The 936-nt window shown below is 60.5% G+C and overlaps 1 long non-coding RNA gene across 4 annotated transcripts in view; it reads left to right on the top strand.

The window, feature by feature from the left end:
• Positions 1 to 6: 6 nt before the first annotated feature.
• LOC104874406 overlaps positions 7 to 936 on the top strand; it is a 32,354-nt gene continuing 31,424 nt past the window's right edge. For 3 of the 4 annotated variants that reach the window (XR_004518307.1, XR_783719.2, XR_004518306.1), the window contains exon 1: positions 7 to 776. This is a non-coding gene — a long non-coding RNA (uncharacterized LOC104874406). The remainder of the gene's footprint in view (positions 777 to 936) is intronic. The other variant, XR_004518308.1, reaches the window with a different exon arrangement.

Raw genomic sequence — 936 nt, 5'->3', positions numbered from 1 at the left:
GCCCCCGTCCCGGCAGCCCCGCTCCCGGCCGCGGCGACAGTTCCTGCACCGGGTTCCCCACTCGCCCCGATTTACTGCCACAATCCACCAAATAACAAGCTGTTGAGCAGACTCGCTTCTACACGAACTACCATTGGCTGCTCATGACGCCCAAGAGCTACCGATTGGAGCTCACACCCTCCCGTTCTCATTGGATGTAGCGCTCAAACTTCACGGATTGGTTCGAGAAACAGCCGATAGGACATCTTCCACTTGTGATTGGCTTTACCCAAGAATAACGTTATTGGAGAATCGTGGATTGAGTAAGCAAATCCTGAGGCATCATTGGTGGAGACGATTCCGGATGTGCTGGACTGAGCACTGATTGGTGCACTGAAGGGTCAGGAAGAGCAGTCCGGCACGAGGATTGGCTGTGGAGTGTCCCATGGAGACGGAGCCCAGAACCGCAGCCAGGGGCTTGCACGGGGGCGGGGCAGGGTCCTTCCAAAGCGCCTGCGCTAAAGCGGCTTCTCGGCGCCATTTTGTCCCGGCAACGGTGGCCGCCGCTCTACCGCATTTTATGTTTCTGGCGTGAAGGTACCGGAGTTGTCGGCCTGTAGATCTATTTTAATGCGAAGCTATTCACCGTTCGCTCCAGTACAGCACCTCGTGAAGAACAGAGGGGTCGCAGAGCCGTGGAAAGGCCAATTTCAGGCTGTGGTCGCCCGACTGACTGAGGGGATGGCGCAGCTCTAGCGACTTCGGCACCGGAAGTGAGGGCGCCGGCGGCAGCCATGGTGAAAGAAAGTTTCCCGGCGGCGGGTGGGGACGAGGGCGGGATGGAAGGGGCGAGGCTTCCTCTGTGCGGCGGGCGCGAGGCTCGATCGTTCCCGGCTTGTGGGAAGCGGACATCTCCCCACCCGAGCGGCGCCGGCGCCCCCTGCTCCTGGAGACCGG

Source organism: Fukomys damarensis, unplaced genomic scaffold, assembly GCF_012274545.1.
Source record: "Fukomys damarensis isolate Sample0158 unplaced genomic scaffold, DMR_v1.0_HiC HiC_scaffold_21, whole genome shotgun sequence".
NCBI lineage: Eukaryota > Metazoa > Chordata > Mammalia > Rodentia > Bathyergidae > Fukomys > Fukomys damarensis.
The sequence above is the reverse complement of the archived record's forward strand: the minus strand, read 5'-3'. Positions and strand labels throughout refer to the sequence as shown.